The 22,496-nt window shown below is 39.3% G+C and overlaps 1 pseudogene; it reads left to right on the forward strand.

The window, feature by feature from the left end:
• Positions 1-18,391: 18,391 nt before the first annotated feature.
• LOC150035063 (uncharacterized) lies at positions 18,392-22,471 on the forward strand (annotated as a pseudogene).
• Positions 22,472-22,496: the final 25 nt, after the last annotated feature.

Genomic DNA, 22,496 nt, shown 5'->3' on the forward strand with positions numbered 1-22,496 from the left:
GACGCTGAACTAGTAGATATGCGAACTCTTCTTGCCCAACAACAAGAACTCTTCTCCCAACAACAGGCCTTCTTCTGCCAGAGAATAGATGCGGTAAACGAGCGAGTAGAAGATTTACAACGCAATGCTGCGATGACAAGGCAGGTGATGATCAATATTTAGCGCAACATCTATACGATCCACTTGAACCAGAGGCAACTAGCGGAGCGCAACCATGAGTACTTCAACTTCTTGACAGCGTATCTTCATGGTCCCAGGGTGCCTCCACATCTCCAGCAACATCTACACTTTGAAGACGCTCCTTGTGTACCTCACCAAAATCCTCCACCAAAACCTCCTTCTCCTCAATAACTTTACATTTTTTTTTATTGCGGTCATTCTTTTATTTCTAACTTTATTTATTATTTTTCTACGTATAGAAGCCAATTCTTTGATTCTTTGTACATGCAAAAAGTTTTATATTGCGTTAATTGTAATCCCTTGTATACTTAGTTAATTTTCAATACAATTAAGTAGCAATTCTTTCAAGTATGCGATAGCCTCTTCTTTATCATCCTTCGTCATGATTTGCGATATTCTTGATCTTCTATTTTGCGTTATTCATTGCGCTGCCATGATGAGTTATATGCATACACTTAGAAACATTTCCCACACCTTGTATTTTCTAACTAACACTTAGTTAATTCGTAGCTATAGCAATACTTTACTTTTTATCCTTCAAAACTCTGCTCAAACCTTCTTTTTGAAATTTTGTTTAAGTGTTTGTTTATTCTGTCCAAACAACGCAATGAGGACCTTGCGCATCTCTAAATTTGGAGGTGGGAAAGGTCTGAGCAGATGAGATCAAGTGATGCGGTCATTAAGAAAAATGCGTTCATTTCTAAATTAACAAAAATATAAACTCCAATGTCAGCGCAAGGGAAAACTCAAAAACAATCCCAACCTGATAAGAGTTAAGTTGTGAAAGAAGCTACTTGTAGTTGGATGTTCGCATGACACCCATGGGAGCAAGCCAAAATGAAGGTGGGTTTCCAAGAACAACGCAATATGAAAAGAGAAAAAATGAGAAAGAAAAATAAAAGAAACAAGAGACAACTCCTCTGAAATTCATGAGTTAAAGTTGAGATTGGCACACAACCGTAGTTGGATGTTCGCATGACACCCGTGGGAACAAGCCAAAACAAAGGGTGTAGCCATGATCAAGAGTCTCTAATAAATGACGCTGACCACCACATCCAGACGCATCAAGTTGTTTTCACAATAAGAGGTAAACATTCTTTTTAAAACTAGAAAAACATTTTTTAGCAGAAATTTGTGATATAGAAGAATAAAGTAGGGCTTTGCTAGGAATTTTCAAGGATAGAAAGAAATTGCGATGTTAAGTAATGTGCCTAGGTGGAGGACAAACATATATCTAAATTTGGGGGTGTGATAACTTGTAGAAATACAAGTTATTTATACTATTTTATTTAGATATTGCAGCCAAAAGGAAGAAAAGTTACATCAATTGTATAGAAATTAGTTAAGAAATGCAAGAATTATAAATTGTCGTCAATACACCCACTGACACCATTGCAATGGTAGAAAAGAATATTTTATATCTGTTTTGCAAGAAATCAAGTCACCGCATGCGTTCACGGCTCAAGATTATCTGAACAACGCATCTACGTCGCATTGTGCCCATCATTCAGAAATGAATAGACGATCAATGCAATGACGACGCATGTGACAATCGATCAAGAGCTAAGCGATCAACGCAATCTCAACCGCATGCGGGCAAACGATCGAAGATGTAAAGAGCAACGCAAATGCGGAGGATTTTCACGCGTGTACAGCTGATCGTTGTGCATTTCTGACAGGATTGATTGCATAATAGAAGGAATATTCACTCCACCATTTCAGGAACTGCCTTAACAATAAAGTGGGTACCACAATGCAGAGAGTCAAAGCTTAGCCTATAAATAACTCTGACCATTCCATTGAAAAAATATGCTTGAATATAGAGAAAAGTGTATATACTGATCTGAGGGAGAGACTGGTTGAGCGACTAATTAGAGTAGATCCGGGAAGAATTAAGAGACAAGGCCGAGAGGTGAGTCTCCGGGCAAAGAATCCTTCCGATCCCCACCGTTGAAGCTCTGTACGAACTCTACCAGACGAGCAAGCCTGAGAGGGAAGCTCTTATGTTCATCCATTCCACACGCGGGCAAGCAAAACAACCGTCACGATCTGTGTCAAGATGTTGACACTCTTCTGTATTTGTTTCTATCTCTTTATCATCACTGTACTCATCTTTTTAATCTCTATCATTCACACCATGTATCAGACGCTTAATCTTAGTATTAATTGTTATGATCATTTTCATCTTCATCTTTCTGTCTATTTTCGTTCATCCGTAATTCACTTTCTCAACGATGTTTTCTTAATCCCTTGGATAATTAGCATGAGTTAAGCAAGTAATTAATTGGGTTAAGGAAATAATTATGTTTAGTCAAGGCATGCTAGACGACATCCTCTCCTGTGAGAGTAGAAGTGAAGATGCCATTCCGCCTATCAAGAGAGGGTTGGAAGAATGCGTTCACTAAAGCGAGAAGTACTTCCAGAGATGGAAGCAACCTTGCATTCACCACGTTCATCCCTGTTTCACCATAGAGATATGGGAATGCGGCCGATCACCGAGAGGTGTACGCCAAGGGAAAGCGGAACCTTAGTTATATCTTTAACGCAATTAACAAACTTGCGACGTTTGTACTAATTATTCTTTCCCATTTCTAATTCATATATAAAGACTTGCCATCGCATACCACGATCCTTTGGATAAACTTCCCAGTTAGTTTCGAACTTAGCATCATGTATATCATGTATCTTGTATCTTGCATCACTTTAGCTTAGGTTTATTTTTATCGCAGTTTATTTTATTAACGCAACTTTAGTTTATCTACACAATTTTACTTTACCGCAATTTAATTGCCTATACAAACAAAATCTTTATTAATTGTAAAAACCGGTCGCATATATCACAAATGTAATACACTAACAACAAAAATCCCTGTGTTCGACCTCGGATCACTCCGAGAAACTTACGTTAGAATTATACTTGGTTTCAGCACAAGAAAACTTGTGACAACGCATTACCCCATAGCATACTACAAGCATTTAGTTAACAATGCATATATCTAGAAGTAGTATCGCATAAAGTGTGCATGAGCAATAACACAACATAAGCTTACATTTTGCGTTACAAGTTTATGGCAACATGAGCTTATAGCACATCATCATGCATGCACATTACATTCACAATTCCAAGTCATCAAGTTTATGGCATAAACTTGTATTACATCCATCCATGGGTAGTGTGAATAATCGTACTTAGTATAAAATACATTTTAAGTCAACAACAACGCATACATTGCTTAATGTGACCAACCATTTACACTCCCGGGCAGTTAGTTGTTGCTGACTCTACTCATGGACAAGCATGCTACAGCTTCACATTAAGCAAATAAGGTTACTCACACACTCACGCAACACACATCTCTCAGTTGGCTGCTACATGCTTCATATCCTTAATCCATATGACTAAGTATGCAATACCCAAGCAATCTCACTAAGTGTTGCAATGAAAATAAAGATGCTAAGTAAAAAAGATGGAGATGGAGTTGAAGGAAACAGAGAAAGGCATTGAAAACAAATTGTATTAATTCCTTAATCACAAAATGTCATACAATACAATATGAGAAAAGAAAGGGAAATAAAATGACCGGTTGGAAGCAAAGACTTGCTTCCAGCGGATGCGCGTCAAGGCTGCCGGTGGTGCCATGGATGGGCGATGGAGTCGACTCTCCCGAGATCTAGCTTCGGTCGAAGGTTCCGGTCGTCACTCGGAATGGATGAAGGAGGTGAAGAACTCTCAAGCATTTTCTCACGCATTTGTTTGGATCACAAGGATCCGCCCTAGGCGAACCTCAGGCGAAAACCCCGGACAGTTTTGAATTCTGCTCATCGGCTTCTTTATATAGAGCTTGGATCGCCGATAGCATTAATGGACTACTCTGATTCTGACATTCAATGCGTTTAGTCCTTTTTGAATCCCTACTGCCAACGGCGTGGTAGGTGAGATGTCAACATCATCTTTTGACTTTCATTGATGCATTCATTCCACCCACCTTGCGTTGATCCCATTATTACGCGTTATCGTGTAGTCGCAATCGTGTAGTGACCGCATTCGCTTAATATTGCAACTTCTACACGATGACCACAATCGCTTGACGATCGCAACTCTTATACGATGGATACATACGACTGATTACCACAACATCCATGCGTTGATCGAGTATGCTCGCCTTTGCGATGGAAAGTTTCTCCGCTGCAGTCGTCTAACCGGTGGTCCGATTTCCGCATTTGCGTCCACTTCCTACGTTAGCTAAAAAAATAGACAATTGAATGAATAATAATGCAAAATAACGAGTTAGCTGAGATTCTCAATGTTGAATACCGCAAACTCAATTTCTCGTGAATTCCTAACATAATTGCTGCATATTCCGCTTAACAGCCCTCATAATTTTAAGTAAAAGGCCTAAGATGACATGCATTTCTGCATGTCATCACACCCCCAAACTTAAAATCATGCTTGTCCTCAAGCATGCGTTATACTCAAGAAATTCTAACTCACCTTCTTGCTGTCCTTTGCGATGACCAGCTTCTCATAATATAATTTACACACACCTCTGACCATCGAGAGAACCGACTTGTAGTGGATTTGGCTGGAATGAGAAATTCCAATGCACCACTACAGAACAGGAGTTATTCGATGGATGGGTGAAGGTGCAATTTTGACTAAATTGATTTACGAATATTGGTAACATAATTATACATCCATTTCCCCTGTCAGGCAGAGTCATCCTGCAGCAAAAAGGCTTCTACACAAGTCGTTCCAATACTATGATGATCTGGCCTACGTCTTTGGCAAGGATCATGCTACGGGAGGACGGTTAGAGACCTTTGCAGACGTCGGGTCTAACGTGCCAAACCATATAAATGATGGTGTTCTTATTCATGAATCATAGGATCCGAACATCCCCATGATGTCTAGTCAAGGAATGGATATGTCACAGTATGATATGCATGCAACACGTACTAGCCAAAGCACTAGAGGAGGAAATGCTTCAAGAGGAAGTAAGAGGAAGCGAAGTGGGAATCAATATGAAATGGCAGAGATTGTTAGGAACGCAATGGAGTTCGTAAATGACCAATTGAAGGCGATTGCAGAATGACCGAAAGAGAAGCATGCAACCGAAGTCAAACTACGTGCGGGGAAGTTGTAAACCAACTCTAAGATACACGATGCACTCTTCCACTTTGACTGCATTTAGCTTTTGAGAATGCGTTCGTTCAAAATAGTTCAAAAATTTGCGATGACTTATTTAAATGCGGCGTTGAACCTAGTTACGCCCTTCGATTTGGCTTACCCTCACGTGTGTCATGCAGGCATCCAACTTCGGTTGCATTCCATATTCAACTCAACTCTTGTCTTGCTTGTTTTGGCTTGCGCCGGACAGAGGAGTTGCACGTATTGTGTTGATCCTGGCAACTCACTTTCATTTTGTCTTGCTCTCACGTGTGACATGCGAACATCCAACTTCGGGTGAGTGCCTTTCACAACTTAACTCTTATCAACATGGGTTTCCCCATTGCGTTGACAGTGGAGTTATTATTCTCAATTTTTTTTCAAATGATCGCAATGCAAATGAACGCAATTCTCCGAGACCACAGCCACCCCAAATTTAAAGGTTGGCAGCATTCTCATCGCAAAGCTAAAAGCAAAATCAGCAGGAATGCGGTAATAAATGTTTGAACAAGGGTTTACACAAACTAAAACTTAAGACTTTCAAAATTTGAAGAAGCTAATAAAAGTAAGGAGCGCCTTGCGATGATTAATTAGAAAATGCGGTAAATTATACGTACCATCATATAAACATTGCAAAACAACGCAACCGGGAAAAGTAGAATTTCAAAAGGATAATGCATAAAGGATAACAAGAAAATAACCTTAGGCGGAACAACGCATGCAATTATGCGTTGGAATTCATGCGATCGAAGCCATGCGTTGAAGGGTGAAAGGAATTCTTCCGTTGAGCTGCGCATAGAAGAGACTTATTGTAGCACCTGCAAGGAACAATCGTACCACAACCAAGGAAGTAGCCATATGTCCAAAATAACAATAAAAATAAAAATAACCTACAGTACGAAAGCAAGTTAAAGATAGAGTAGAAGACGTCCCTGGAAAAATAGGAATGTTGTCACCGCAAGGAGTCTTCCATGCAGAAGATAGCTCTCAACTGCTTGGGTCAAGTTGCCTTGACCATTGAAACCAAGTAAATAAATAATGTGTTGGGTGTGTTGTTGCATTGATGAAAAAGAAGTAAATAAAGGCGGCAGATTTGAGAAAGATAGTTGCGTTGATAGATGCAATGAGTATGTGATGAACGGGTTGAGAAGATCTTTAGCTAGCGTTACTCGGGAATGCGTCAGACTATGCGATCATGTTACAACCATGCACAACAAGACATCTCAATGAAAATGCAATGCTCCTAAATCTAGAACGCATGTGTTGAATACAAAATGTCTATAGAGCTTATCCTTAAGTCTCTACTCTTGTCCTATGCATTGATGCAAAATGCATGAAAGCAAGGTGACCGTATACAATCATATCTTATCGCTAAGATGCAAGTGATGCGTTAATAACAAATAGTGCTCATTCCTAAGTGCCTATCTCTCGTTTATGCGTTCTAATCTAGTTCTTTCAAACCTAGATTTTGACCTAACCTTCCCAAGTCTAGATCCTGTCCTTAGACTACCCTCCCAATATCTCTAATAGACGAATGAAGTATTCATAAATAAGACAATCACAAGAATGAAGATTCTCTCATTATGCTAGCTAATTGCTTTTCAACCCATTCAACTAATTTTGCTACTCATGCATGAATAACATAGAGTGAACAGATATAGAGAAAGAAATTTCATTCTTATAAATAAGTTGAATACAAAATGATAGTGGAAAGTAAAGGTAGAGAGCCTGGTAGCAATTCCTTGCTGACCGAGGCTTTTTATACTGAATCTCTATTCTGATCTAAAGGTGTTCCCATTTCTGCAGGCGTCAGCCCTCTCTCTGTCTTGGAGCTTCTAGTGCTTTCCTAAGCTTACAAGAACGATCTACGGGCACACTTTCTTCCTCGCGTCCGCCTTAAAATGAAAGAAACTATGGACAGAGGCGTGAACTTGTAAAGTGGTGAATTAATCGACTACTTAACCCCTTCTCTGAAGAATGCACTTGGTATTTATAGAGCTTCCATGGTGAAAGGCGGCTTCTCTCTCCTGGTTGTACACATGGGACAACTTTAATTCCTGACTGATGTGCCGGATAATTGTCACCGATAAAGCTGAATGTACTTCGTGACCGTTATCGGCTATCAACTTAATTTGGATCCGACTATCATCAGCTTTCTGTCCCATCGCTCTTAATTATCCTTTCACCCGAATGCACCCACCTTGTTGCGCTGACCAAGTTGCGGCGATCCTTCTCGAGCAAATGTGTGCGAGCACGATCAATGCAAAGCCTTGCGGTGAAGTTGCGCTCAACCAATGAATTCCTATGATCGCAATATTTGCATTGCGTTAACGCATATTCTGCACAAAAATATAAAGATCAACTGTTCTAATGCGTTGGACGCATGCAACCACAATATTATAGAATTTATGCTTAATGGACATAATTTATCATATTTCATCAACGCAATCCAACACTGTTTAAGAACTTAGCACTATGATAACGTGCATTTCTACTCGTTATCACACACACAGGCACATGCACACACGCGCACATGTACACGCACACGCACATGCACACACGCACACGCACACGCACACGTACATGCACACGCACACGCGCGCACACATACACACACACGCACACGCACCCATGCAGACGCATGCGCACATACATACACACACACACACACATGCACGCACACACGCACGCACACGCACACGCACACACACACGCGCACACACGCACACGCACACACGCACACGCACACGCACACACATACGCACACGCACACGCACACACACACGCATACACGAACACGCACACACGCACACACACGCACATGCACACGCACATGCTCACGCACACGCACACGCGCACGCACACACGTACACGTACATGCACACATGCACACACGTACACACACACCCATCCACCCACGCGCACAAACACAACATACACACGCGCACACACACACACACACACGCGTACACGCACACACACACACGCACGCGCACGCGCACACACACACACACACGCGCACGCGCACACACACACATACATGCACACGCACACGCACATGCACATGCACATGCACACACACACTGACACGCACACGCGCACATACACACACGCACGCACATGCACATGCACATGCACACAGCACGCGCACACGCGCACGCACATACAGACACACACACAAACGTGCACGTGCACGCGTACACGCACACATGCGCACGCACACACACACAAACACACATACGCACATGCACACGCACACGCACATGCACAGGCACACACACACACTGTGAGAAATCTCATCATCAAACTCCCTCAACCAAAACACCTGGGTTCTCATCCCTGAGGATACACAGGAAATTTTGTGGTGGTGTTCATTTGTTTGAGGGATTTTCCATTGAAGAACGATCTTTAAAGATAAGGATTTTGAACCAATTTTTGTTTTTCGTATTTCATTTTTTAGCATGCTGTATTTTTCTGAATTAAATGCATGATTTTGTTCTTCTACTATAAAATTTTATATATTGTGAATTTTTGGATTTGGATCTGATCCCCAGTTCTGCTCAAGGACCTCTAGCAGGGTTCCTTTAGAAAGAAGATGAGCAATTGTTTAAGGTCTGTGAGAGATATAAAAAGTTGTTGTGAAAGTGTCCCCAGCATGGATATCCTGATTGGCTTCAAATCCAGTTGTTTTACAACGAACAGACCAGCCCGACTAAATCTATATTGGATGCTGTAGTAGGTGGTTCCATCTTCTCTAAGACCGTCGACGTAGCCTAAACATTGCTTGAGGATATGGTTGCAACCAGTTATAATTGACCAAAAGAATGGTTGACGTCCAGAGTAGCGAGGCTATATGAGCTCGATGAGGTAAATGTACTTAAGGACAAATGGCATCCTTAATAACACAATTAGTCAATTGCCTACAGGAAATCAACCACCAATTTCATCGATGGCAGCTCATAGTACAAACCCCTTGTGGGAGATACCTGATTCTGAACAAACCAATTATGTGCATCAATATAATCAATGCCAAAGAGCACACCAATCTTCAAAAGTCCCATCGTATCAAATGCAACAACCTACCCACTACCATCCAGGTTTGCATAATCATGAGAACTTTTCATATGCTAATAACAATAATGTTTTACAAGCCCTTCCAGGTTTTTCTGCTTCTCATCTACATGATGAGAAGAAACCATCTGTGGAGGAATTACTTGAAATTTTTATTAAGGAATCAAGGAGTTCGATAAACTTCTTGGAGAGGTTCAGCTTAGCCAGATGGCAACTGCAATGAATACCATGCAAAAGGGAAATTTCCCTACCTATACTGAGAAGAACCCCAAGGAAGAATGCAAAGCATTGACCTTGAGAAGTGGGAAGAATGTAGTGAATCTAGTGATGACTGAAGAAGAAGAGCAGGTTACTGTAGAACCTAGAGGTAAAAAGTGTAGATGTTGAGAAAATTGTTGATGGAAAGGTGGATGATGTTCCTATACCACCTAATTCAGGAAGTAATTATAATCCCTTACCTACTATTCTTATTAGAATCCCTTATCCTCAATGCTTTAGAAAAAATAAATTAGATGAGCAATTTTCTAAATTTTTAGAGATCTTAAAAAAACTTCACATTAATAATAGTTTTATAAGTTGTTATAAAAGTGGGTTAGACATTTCAAATCCATAACAAAGAACATTTGCATGCTCATGTAGGTTAATCACTTGTTTTAAATAATTAAAGTAGGTCGTTAAACTTGTAAAATTGAGGTTACAAATTCAACCGGTAAATAATCTTGTCGAAGACTGGGGGTATTTAAGTTGACAGTCTACGGAACACCTCCTACCTAGGGATTATGGCCGAATAATTGAGTGTTCGTAACCGATTTTATGAGTATTCGTGAGCGATGTGAGGTAATAAAAGGGTTTATCACCTAGACATCGTAGGTTTAAGTCCATTTATAAAGTATAATTTTACCCAAAAAATTAGAACACTTCAGTGGTAGTCAATAACTTTTATATGATAGAGTTATTAGAAAACTTCAGTGGGAGATTAATAACATACACGATATGTTATTCTTAGCTCTTACGTCCCTAAGAGTTCACAGTCTAAATTAAAGTGGTACTTCATGTCACCCCGGGAGTGACCTCCATATGGAAAGTATTTTTTAGCTTAAATTTAGACTTTGGTGAATAAGGGGAAGTTGTTCGAACTGAAATCAATGATACGATTTCAACTGCCACGTCTCCACATAGTTCAAACCGTGATATTCATATGACACTTTGTGTCACCCTGAGAGTGACCTCCATTCGGAAAGTGGATGTATGAGTCAATACCAAGGTGAACGAAGGAAGTAGTTCATAGTAAGTAGGTGAAGGAAATGTGTCAACATATCCTACAGTCTCTTCCGTTAGTCTATACCATGAGATTCCTATGTTGCACCTACTGGTTAGCTTTTAGCAGCCCTTTGCTAGTCATTTAACGATGGCTATCCCCTCGGAAGGTTGTAACATAGGATTCAGAACAACTCAAGCTCCAGAAATGGATAGGATTTCTTAGGTCTTTATGACCTTTGATGTCCGAAAATGGCGAGTCTACACTTACAAAATTATTAAGTGTTAATAATTTCTGACCAAAAGTGGTACCTAAAAATCTATCGGAATATGAGTTATTCTGCATATAGTATTTAGACAAGAATGTCTTATTCCTTTTACAATTTCTTTGAAACAGATAAAATTATGCGAAGCTCATGAAGGACGTTATCAAAGAAGAAGAATTTGAAAAATATAAGACAGTGAGCCTGACTGAATAGTGCAGTGTCATTCTGCAAAAGAAGTTGGCTCAGAAATTGAAGGACCCTGGGATTTTCACAATCCCTGATTCCATAGGAAATTTGATGGTAAGTAAAGCTCTTTGTGATTGCGGAGCCTCAATAAATCTGATGTTGTTGTCTTTGTATAGAAAGTTAGACACAGGGGAGGTGCAGTGGAAAACCATATCACTTCAATTAGCATATCGTTCTCTTACTTACCCTCGTGGTGTAGTAGAGGACGTGCTAGTTAAAGTTGATAAGTTCATCTTCCCAATCATCCTGGGGATATCGTAGTAATGGATATGGAGGAAGATGCTAAAGTCCCAATCATCCTGGGGCGAACATTTTTTTTCATAGGTAGGGCTTTGATAGATGTCCAGCAAGGTAAGTTCACATTAAGAGTGAATGAGGAAGAGGTAAATTTTAACATCTATCAATCCATGAAATAGGTTGATTCTGTAAACACTTGTAATTTGATAGATGTTGTGGATAGGGATGTGATTGAATTTAGAGAGTTAATCTTATATGTTGATAAATTGAATTAGAGCATGTTAAGTTGTGATATAGATAAGATAGACATTTTAGATAATGATATTGCTTTATTTTAAATGTTTGAATTTCTTGCCTACTAGTTATGCCAAACATGATTCTGTTGCATTTTTTTTTAAAAAAAAAAATCTTGAATTGAGTTGATAGCAAGTATTTGAGAGTTTTATTAAATTGAAGTAGTTTGAGGTAGTTTACTTGCAACTCAAGCATACCGATAATCGTCTTCAAAACAACATTTTGTAAGTGTGTCTTGATTACCTATTGAATTTTTCACAAGATCTTGAGATTTCATTTGTCTGTGGTTACTTCAATTTATAACATTTGTATCCATATGACTTACCTTTGAGTTTGAATATTATTGTTGTATATAATGTCGATATGTTTATACTATAAATATCTTTATCTAGTTAAACTCTAATTAATTTGCTAATGTTATTCAATTTTCTTATACAACGTATTTTCCAACAAAATTCCATCTTTTCTTGGGGAGAGTATCAGAAAAATCTATGAAGTTTGAGCATAAGTAGAACAAGTTTTACAACCCTTATTCCATTTGGAGGAAGAGAAAAATTGATGTTCAAACAAAATTTAAACATTAGATGTCATTATTGTCTTATTCTTGTAACTTTTTTTTTTTTAAATTTTTTTTTTTTTTAGTTTCTGAGTTTTCACTCATAAGCGTGTTCGATTCTTGAAGTTAAAAAATAAGTATTTTTAGTTTTCGAATTTTTAAAAAATAAGTTTAAAATGTCACTTAGTAATTTATTATTATTATTATTTTAATGTTGACATGACATTTTGAATTAGAAAATATAATTGAAAAAGAAAAGGAAAGGAGAGCGAAGTGAGGAGAGAATATTTATAAATAGATGTGTACAATCATTAGTTTAAATTTAAAATTCTAGGTGTCAAAATTTAAAATGATAATAAAATTAAACATATTCAATGATTTTTTAAACCTATTCTTATAAACTCAATGAATAAAAATATATATTTTGAAACATTACGTGCCAAACGCCCATTAATAAAAATTTTAGGAAAATTTTCCTATATTTTATTGTTTGTTTCTGTGTAATGAAAATCTAGGGCTAGAGATACAAGAACTCATAGTTTTATTTCGTAGGTTGTTTAGATTCAAAAACTAATATACATAAACCTATTTTAAAGGGTATGAGCATTACTTAATTGATATATAGATTTGTAAGTGATTGAAATGTATATAGTTTAAATACTCAAAAAGTAATCCATCCGTTACTACTGACTAAGTGAATAAGAACTATTACCTTTGTTAGAGTATAAATTTTGATTATCACTCCACATTTATTTTAGAAGCTTTAAGTTTAAGCCCTAATAATAATATCTTTTTTCTGAAAGAGAAAAAAATCACACAATTGATGTCCTTACTCCTATTTGTTCTTTTTAGTACAAATTGGGTGTGAAGGATTTGAACCTTGGACCTCTTGGCTCTCAACACATGTAAGTTGAGCTAAGTTCTCTTGATGTCCTTACTCCTACGTTAACGCTAGAGTTTTAATAGCATCGAAAATGTGCTATCTTCCTCTACTTAATTCGGAATCATTTCGGAGGACTCTTCTGACCAAACAAACAATTGGCAGCAAAGTTGTTTCTCTTTTTTTTTTCTTGAAATCCAAAGAATTTTTCTTACTTTATACATAACATAGGTCATCGATTCAGCATTGGATAAAAAACGAAAAAAATGGGGTTTAAATCATTTTATCGACATGAGTGTTCTATATCGAAAAAAAAATCCCAACAAATTTGAAACGATTTATGTATTAACATAGTAGTAGAAAGAGTACCATGCTGCGTCTGGACTTCAAACGATTTAGCTTTAACCATGTTAATAGTCCTACATTATTGGTTGATAGAGAATCAAAGTTGATTTACCAATGAATTACGAAATGCTATGGTTCTTCAATATGATTTCTTCATTTTGTCAGAAGTAATTCGCAGGATCATGCACCTTTTCGTAGTTATAACTAGAAAAGTACAGTTGGTTGTATCCAACCTATTCTTGAAATAAACAACTCGCACACACTCCCTTTCCAAAAAAAAATCAATATACCAAGCACTACGCTTAGATTTATTGGATTTGTTGCTAAAATATATTAAATCTGAAACTTTCGGCGGATGGCCAGTAACCCAAAGAAATGAAAGAATCGATTACGTATACAATTCACCATGCCAACTATTAAACAACTTATTAGAAACACAAGACAGCCAATCAGAAATGTCACCAAATCGCCCGCCCTTTGGGAAAGGGGGAGATCCTATAGTATCCTATCCAAATTTTTCTTTTGCTAGGCCCATAGCTAAAAAACCTACTTTCTTACGATTACGGGGTTCATTCGAATATGAAATCCAATCCTGGAAATACAGCATCCAGCTGCGTCAAGGCTTCTATCCTTATTAGATTAGGGAAGTCTGCTCTCATAGAAAGTATCCCATACAGTTTCGAGGTGAAGAGACAGCCCTCGTTACTCTCGGGTTTGTCGGACCGCCTACCCCTGGTACTCGGGATACAGGCAGTGCAAAAAGTGTAAGTCGTACGAGTCTGATCCAAGCTCCTCAAACACTCTGAAAGTGTGGTTAAATTGATGGTTTTGTAGGACTCGAGTGTACAAGAGGTTAAATGAAGCGTTCAAGATGAAAAGACGTTAAAATGGCTAAGATAGGAGCTAAATTGCACAAATGGAGAAAAAGGCCAAGAAAATTGAAGATTTTGCCCAGCTGGAGCGTCGCAGTGCTTAAATTGAGCGTTGTGCAATGCTACAAGACAGTAGCTACCCATTCTGTGAAGAACAGGGCAACGTTGCAACGCTACGAACTTGAAGGCAGAAGTGCGAGAGACGGGACAGTGTTGCAACGCTATGCACAACATTGTAACGCTGCGGTGACTGCTATAAATAAATTGCAGTCTAAGGTTAAAAGGGAGGACGCTGCCATTCTGATTTGACTCGGATTTTCCTTATCCTCTAAACAAAATATCGAACTTTTTTGCCCTTGAGCACCATAAAACTTGAGAATTCAATTGAAAGATGATTTGTGGCTAAAGAGTAAGTACTTAACTTGGGTTTCATAGTTTATTTCCATTCCGTTTTCGTTCTTGAGACTTGATTTGTAATTCCAATGAGATTATTCTATTTTGTATGAGAATTTATCTTGAATTTAAACTTCAATCTATCTTGCATGGGATAATCTGATAAATTGGCTATGTTTGAGTGATTAATTACTTTGATTGGGTCTAATTTGTAACCGTTAGGTAGTAATCACCTAGAAGCAAAGATTAATAAAGTTTGTGAAGTTAAATTGGGATTCCATTTAATAAGCATTACTTTATAATCTAGATAATTCTTCTTCAAATAATTGATTAGACGATGGAAATCGATTGTTTGGCTTGATATTGCCCTTAATCTTAATGCTTGTTGGTTCATTGATTAGTAGGGGATTCTCACTTTGCTTTGAATTAACTCGATTTTATGGGCTACCGGTTATGATTCTAAACGAGTAGGCTAAGTTTCAATTGAAAAATCTCATATTAATTGTATGAGTTAGTCTATGAAAGAATGGTAAAGGAAATGGAATAAACTAGAACGACCCAAGCTAAGTGTTTTGTTTGATTGATTATTTTATAGAAAATTCACTCAATTTACTCGGTGCATTTCACAACCCCCTCCCCCCCGGTTACATCCTATAAGTTTCTAACTTGAGAAATCCAAATTGACTTTCTATGGATTGACTCTATACTTCCTTTGCTATATTTAGTGGAGTAAGTCACATAATTTAATTTGGACATGATATAACCTAGCGCGTGGTTCACACCATACCAAAATTTGTCGTCGTTGCTAGGGAGCCAATGGATTTCTTGATTTTTTAGGCTTGTAGTGCCTTTCTTGCTCATCAATTTTCTCTTTTGGTGCATAACCTATACTCCCAATGGATCTAGACCGCTATATTTTGCAAAAATTTCCAGGGAGGAGCGAAGAATTAGAAGAGAAAGAAGACAACAAGCAATGCTTGAAAGAAACAAGCAGCCCATATTCATTGCCTATCGAGAAACGACAGGTAATTTTGAACTCAAGTCTAGATTAATTCATTTACTCCCTTCATTTTCTAGTCTGCAGGGTGAAGATCCACACAACCACTTGAAGGAATTTTATGTGGTGTGTGATGGCATGAGACCAAATGGGGTGACTCATGAACAAATTAATATAAGGGCATTCCCCTTCTTGTTGAAGGACAATGCCAAGGAGTGGCTCTACATCCTACCACCTGGGAGCATCACATCCTGGGAGGAGTTATAGAGGTAGTTTTTAGAAATTTTCTTCCCAGCATCTCGAGTTGCCAGTATTAGAAAAGAGATCTATAGTATTATGCAATTTGATGGGGAGTGATGACATGCAGAAATGCATATCATCTTAGGTCTTTTACTTAGAATTATGAAGGTTGTTAAGCAGAATATGCGGCAATTGTGCTAGAAATTCATAAGAAAAGGAGTTTGCGTCGATCAGCATGATGAATCTAGGCTAACCCATTATTATACGTTATTATGCATTCAATGTTCTATTTTTGTAGCTAAAATAGGAAATGGACGCAAACGCAGAAACCGGACCACCGCATAGACGATCGCATGCAGAGAAACTTTCCATCGCAAAGGCGAACGCGTCGATCAACGCATGGATGTTGCAGTAATTAGCCGTATGTGTCCATCGCATAGGAGTTGCGATCGTCAAACGACTACAGTCATCATGTAGAAGTTACGGTATTAAGCAAATGCGACCACTACACGATTACGGCTACACGATAACGCAGAATAATGGGATCAACGTAAGGTTGGTGGAATGAACGCATCAACGCATCTACCTTGAGAAAATCAAAAGTTGATGTTGACATTTCACCTACCACGTCGTTAGCGGCAGAGGTTCAGAAAAGAACTAACGGGCCGAATGTCAAACTCAGAGCAGTCCATTAATGCTGTTGGCGATCCAAGCTCTATAAATAGAAGATGATGAGTAGAAATTCAAGTTATCCAGGGTTTTCGTCCAAGGTTGAATCCAAGGTCTTCGCCTAAGGTTCACCAGGGTGGATCCTTGTGATCCAAACAAAATGCGTGAGAAGATGCTTGAGAGTTCTTCACCTCCTTCATCAATTTCGAGTGACAACTGGAGCCTTCGACCGGAGTTAGATCTCGGGAGAGTCAGCTTCATCGCCCATCCATGGCACCACCGACAGCCTTGATGCTCATCCGCTGGAAGCAAGTCTTTACTTCCAGCCAGTCATTTCATTTTCCTTTCTTTTCTCATATTGTATTGTATGAAATTTTGTGATTAAGGAATTAATACAATTTGTTTTCAATGCATTTCTCTGTTTCCTTCGACTCCATCTCCATCTTCTTTGCTTAGCATCTTTACTTTCATTGCAACATTTAGTGAGATTGCTTAGATATCGCATATTTAGTCATGTAGATTAGGGATATGAAGCATGTAGCAGCCCACCGAGAGGTGTGCGTTGCGTGAGTGTGTGAGTAACCTTATTTGCTTAGTGTGAAGTTGTAGAACGCTTGTCCATGAGTAGAGTCAGCAATAACTAACTGCCTGGGAGGGTAAGTGGTTGGTCGCATTAAGCAATGTATGCGTTGTTCACTAGGAATAGGAATAATCTTATGTTAGCCAAGTTCATGCGATTACCTTGTCTTGTGTATGCGTCCATTGCAACTTTAGAGCTACTCGGGAGAGAGTCTAAAGAAAGAACCTGACTCGAGAGAGCTAGGTTAGAATCGATGCTCGGAAGGGCTAGATTAGGTTTGCATAGGCAAGAATGGGAAACTTAGGGATAAGCTCTATTTGCTATCACACAGCGTATGTGCCTTACATATAGGATATTGCATGCACCCAGGAAGTAAGATAAGGTGGTATGCGGCGGAAGCACGTGAGCGTGTTATAGGGGTTTAGGCTGGCATAGGCTTTTTGGCACTATCGCAGATACACCGCATACGTCCTAGAGTTAGGTTCACGTGTGTGTGGCGTGATTGCATGCCTTGCGTTGACTAAGGTTGCTCTTGCGATCGCTCTTAAGTATTGTAATGAAAAAATCTCCGCATTTTATCTATTTTCCCATTCATTTGTTTCATGTCAGAAGTTGTCGTGTCTCTACCTCTCATGCATGTTCTCATTGTGTTGTCTGTTAGTTAGAAGTAAGAGAAGGATTAACTTACTGCATTCATTTTGCTACAAGTCCCTGAGTTCTACCTCGGATCACCCGAGAAACTTGCATTTGCATTATACTTGGCGTGAGCGCAAGAAAACTTGTGACAGGCGCATGGTCATCGCATACATTTGTTGGCGCATATTCATTCCAACGTATGACCATCGACGCATGACTATCAACGCATATCTTAAGAACATGCATCGCATACCGCGTCCAAGGGATTTTAGTTGTGGAATAATTTGACTTCTAATTTTCCGTCATCAGGGAGACACTTCACGAGTATTAGGAACGATTCAAGAAGACCTGTGCAAATTTTCCCCACCATCAAATCTCAAAATAACTATTGATCTAGTACTTTTATGAGGGACTGATGCAAATTGACAAGAGCAGCATTGATGCAGTTGTAAAAGAAGCCTTAGTAAAAAAAACCCCTACTGAGGTGATGAAACTGATAGCAACCATGGCGGCCAATTCTCAACAGTTTGGCACAAGGGCCTCAATCAGCGTTAAATCAGCCAATGAGGTAAGTGAACTTCGAAAAGAGATATCTGACCTGGTTTCTATTGTGAAATAGTTTGTAAAACCCTGAAATTTCACCTAACTGAGTTAGGTTAGAACTTGGTTAGTAAGGAAGCTTGAAGACGGATAAAAGAGGAGGAAAATGCCTAAAGTGTTAAAAACTAGACCTTAAAGGCTAAAACATAAGTTGTAGTTAAATGAAGTTTTAAGAGACAAAATTTTGGCTAAGTGGAAGGCATGTGTTGATACTATGCATTGGGATGAAGGTGTGTGAAACAATAGCTTTTCGATTTGAAGTTTAGGCGATGACATAGTCATTAGAGGTTAGGCGAGCTTATTGACTAAGTGTGGAACACATAAAGACACCATGCGTTGGTGTGAAGCACGTGGCCAAGACACCAAGCAATGAGTGTTGTACTTGGCAAGTCCATGATGGACACATGTTATAGGTTGGCCAAGCAATGACATGAAAGAGTTGTCTAGACGGGGGGCATGAGGGACATGTTAAACGCAAGGTGTTGGCTGAAAGTAAGGCGCATGCGGCATACAAGGCAATTAAAGGTTAGTTGATCGCATGAGTGGGTGAGGCAATGCCTTTGTGTTGAAGTCATGCAATGGCTAAGTCACCTTGAGGTTAGAGAAGGCCTCATGGGATGCATGTGACAAGGTTAGCTTAGGCGCCTAAAGGTTTGCGTTGGTTGTGTTGTATGCGATGAAAAGCATGCGACGGCCTATGTGTAAAGGATGAACGCATGAAGTAACGTGTTAGCTGAATAGGGTACGTGCCAAGGGTGAGCCATGTGTGGGAAGGAGTGTGTAGCCAAGGAGAGGCTTGTGATGGTCTTAAGGTAGTGTGGGAACAAGAAGGGTCCAAACATTAGACAATGGCATGCGTTCATGAGAGGTATGTAGCCATTAGGTGGAATATACGTTGACAAGGTGTGACTTGGAGAATAAGGTTAGGTTAGCAACTCATCTGGATAAGTGGCTGATCAAAGGTGATTTGGGCTTGAACCAAGGCAGGAGGAAGTATGAAAAAACATGCAAAATAGAGGCTTTGCATTGGCCAGGGGAGATGAAGACATTTCAGGGTAGAGGTGTCAAGGGGAGACGTTGGTAGCATAAGGAAAGGGCACTTAGACATGCGAGGAAGGAAGAGGTGTCAAGCTGTGGGCAGGTTTGAACGCTTATAAATAGGGTAGCTTGGGGGCTTAGTTTTCACAAATCACTCATGAAATTTGAGTAAGTTTAGTGTGAGAATGTTCAGAGGGGAGTGAAGCAGGAGACTCTAGGCTGCCATTTGAATTGAAGTTGTAAGGAAAGAGGAATTGGGGCTGGAAGGCTGAAGGTCCAGACAGACGCATAGCACTACACAGATGCCCATCGCCTATCACCCAGTGCCTGCACGTGTGCCCAGCAGCCCCATCGGCCAACTCTACCCGCGCATCCTTGCTAGCACAGACGCCCAATGCCAGGCGCACATGGATGGCCAATGCTAAGCGCGTGGACGCTCGTCAGCACACACGACCATGCGATTGAGTGCTCTAGCTCACGCTTGTATGCATCCCATCGCCCAACCATCATGGGCACGATCGCCCAATGCACGCCCAATGATGCGTCCTGCCCACCCTGTGTGAAGTCTGACATCCAACAGTGCCCTATTGTGCACGACAACGCCCACCTTGCAGCCACAACGCCCATCAGCCTACAAAATAACCTCCAAAGGTTGTATTTTGGGAAGTTAGACCTATTTTGGTTTTTTTTTTAAAAGGGGATAAGTTGGTTATTTTACTTTTAGGTTAGTTTTGGTTTAAAATGGAATGTTGGACTAATTTGGGATTTCTTTGAAAAAAAGTGAAATTCAAGGAAATCTGGGGCAGGAGCTGTGCTAGGAGAATTCCTGAGGAATAACAAGAGATCTGTGAGTGGTTTTATTATTTCCTTATGTTGAATTATATATATATATATATATATATGCTATTATATATATGTAAAGTTTCGAAAATTGGCATGATAGGGAAATGTGTTTTTCTGATTTTATTGGTTGATGTGATTCGTATTATTCTGCTTGTTGTGATTTTTATTGGAAACTAGAATTGTACTTTGGAAAATTGTTAGTGTGTCTATAGCACGTCTAACAGGATATTGTCGACATGTGCACATTTGGTGAGCTATAAGGGTACTGGGATTATTCCCACATCATTCGTATCGGGAATTCATAGGAATACTCGAGGAAATACATGATCATGCCAGGGATATCTAGTTACCAGGCTGGAAGGGTTGCATTATATGTGTGATGATTGTTTTAGTGTGAAAGTTGTTCCCAAAAATGTGCTCCTTAAACAAAATTGTTTTCATTTGAAGAGTGCCACTCAATGGGCTTTCTACCTCATATTTTTCAATGTTTTGTTTTCCTCCCAGGTAGTGGGAAGCAGAACGTTCTGGGAAAAGCCACCCAAGGTCTGAAACTACTACTCTCTTACAATGCAAGACTCGGATTGGGTTATCTTTGAAAGTCATAAGGATTGTAAAAGCTAATATTGTAATAATAGTACAAACCTTTGTAGTTCATAAAAATTTAATTAAGTTTTGTACATATTAGCTATTTGTGAATTGGTATGAAGTTGGACAGTTGGTATTACAAGGGTGGTATCAGCTGTCTTCACATCTTCTTTCGGGTCTAGGAGACAAGGCTCGGGAGGGGGTGTGACACAATTGGCAAAGACAGAAAATGAGCAACCTACTTTTATTTGCCAAATGTGTCATGGAGCGAGACACACAACTGATGTTTGCCCAAGTACTACACAAGGGGAAATACCTGAGGTAAATGCTATTAGAGGCTACAATTTCAATGGGCAAAATAGACGACGAGACCCATTCAGCAAGACATACAATCCTGGATGGAGGGATCACCCGAACTTAAAACGGGAAGGACAGAACGAGCAAGCTCAACCTAACCATGGAGCATCGTCTAACTCAAGTATTTCCTTGGAAGATATTGTGAAAATTCTAGCTCACCATTCTTTTAAATTTTAGCAAGACACAAAGAATGCCATTGATGCTTTGGGGACCCAAGTCTCTTAGCTAACCACTTCAATGAGTAAGTTGAAGAGATAGTCTGAGAAACTCCCATCTCAGCTAGAATTGAACCCAGGGAGAATGTGAGTGCAACAACGCTCTCGAGTGGGAAGGAGTTGGAGCCACCTGCATAAACTGTGAAAAAGCCAGAGGTGGAGGAACAAGGAACCACTTCTTCAAATCCTACAATCACACCACAAGAAAAGAAAAAGGGAGTATCAATATCCTCTAACCCTCTTCCTCCCTTAAATTCTTATGTGCCTAAAGCACCTTTTCCTTCCAGGTTTGTAAGGCTAAAGGAGCTCATGGGAGACAAGAATAAAGAGCTATTGGAGATGTTCAGAAGGGTGGAAATCAACATTCCTCTCCTCGATGCCATTAAGAAAATCCCGAAGCATGCCAAGTTCCTTAAAGAACTATGCACGAGGATAAGGCAAGCAAAAGAAAAAGAGAGGATGGTGGTAAGTTAGTCCATGTCTGTGATCCTTCAAAATAATTTGCCTGAAAAACAAAAGGATCCAGGTATGTTTTCTCTCCCTTGTGTAATTGGTAAAAAGAAAATTGAGAGAGCTATGTTAGATCTTGGTACATCCATAAATGTTATGCCATATTCAATATACCAAGAACTAAAATTGAAAGACTTGATTGAAACTGTTGTTGTAATTCAATTAGTTTATAGGACTTTTATTCACCCGTTAGGAATCATAGAAGATGTTCTTGTGTAAGTAAATGATCTTCTTTTCCCTACTGATTTTTACATTCTTAAGATGGAAGAACCTATGTCTATTTTATCTACATCGATCTTGCTTGGCTGGCCTTTCATGAAAACAACCAAGACCAAGATCGATGTGGATGAAGGCACTTTATCTGTTTAGTTAACGGTGAAGTAGTTAAATTTAATATTTTTTATGCTATGAGATCTCCCACCATTGGGCATGTGTAGTTTTTGTGCCAAATTGATGTGTTTG

The sequence above is a fragment of the Benincasa hispida genome, chromosome 7, assembly GCF_027475165.1.
Source record: "Benincasa hispida cultivar pf3 chromosome 7, pf3_genome.v1.1, whole genome shotgun sequence".
Taxonomy (NCBI): Eukaryota; Viridiplantae; Streptophyta; class Magnoliopsida; order Cucurbitales; family Cucurbitaceae; genus Benincasa; species Benincasa hispida.